Source organism: Sinocyclocheilus anshuiensis, unplaced genomic scaffold (assembly GCF_001515605.1).
Source record: "Sinocyclocheilus anshuiensis isolate Anshui unplaced genomic scaffold, SAMN03320099.WGS_v1.1 scaffold29, whole genome shotgun sequence".
Classification (NCBI taxonomy): domain Eukaryota; kingdom Metazoa; phylum Chordata; class Actinopteri; order Cypriniformes; family Cyprinidae; genus Sinocyclocheilus; species Sinocyclocheilus anshuiensis.
Genome location: NW_015539835.1, coordinates 84,069 through 85,022, shown reverse-complemented (window position 1 = coordinate 85,022; position 954 = coordinate 84,069).

Genomic DNA, 954 nt, shown 5'->3' with positions numbered 1-954 from the left:
TATACCATTCAAAAGCTTGGAGTCAGTATTTTTATTTTATTTTTTATTTTTTTTATTTTTTTTTGGGAAATGATAGAAATTAATACTTTTATTTAGCAAGGATGCTTTAAATTGATCAAAAGTGACGATAGAGACATTTATAATGTTACCAAAAAAATGATATTTCAGATAAATGCTGTTCTTCTGAACTTTCTATTAATAAAAGAAACCTGGAAAAAGGCCGCCTGGACCAAAAAATGCCAGGGCCGATTTTTTGTCCCAGTGCAGCCCTGATCACTGACACACTGTAATACAACTAGCTGGGTCAGTCTAAGTCTGTCTTGAAATCCCGGGCCATATTTCACCAGAAATTCAAGTTCGTATTATGGGAGGGTTTGATTTCCCTGTTGGTTTTAATCCGACAAAGGTAGTAAAACAAATTGTTCTTGAAATGTAGGCTACACAAGTATATTATGCATTCATTCATTCATTCATTCATTCATTCATTCATTCATTCATTCATTCATTCATTCATGTCAACTATATTATTATATAGTGCGCTGAAATACGCTCGCGAACAGATCGCTGAGGTAACATGGCAACAGGATTAGTATGGAATGTATAGCGATAAAGCGCTGTCCTTTTTCATCGCTTTATTATAGATTGTTTACATAAATTAATAATAATATAACACACTATAGTTTGCTAACTGTGCTTGGAGCGCCAAACTCGAGGCTAGAAAATTACTGACTAAATAAATACATATATGAATAAAAAAAAAATGCATACATATTTTTCTTTAATTTTTCAAATATGCCACTTTCAATGACGTTTTGAATGTGCTATGAGGAAGAAATCACCCACACTGAGTCCAGATCTGTACTGGCCTGCATGACTGGTCATCCTTTAAAGCTCAAGCAGTGCAGGAGTGTTCTAGGCTCCCACACAGAGAGACCCATCTGTTCAGTATCTGCT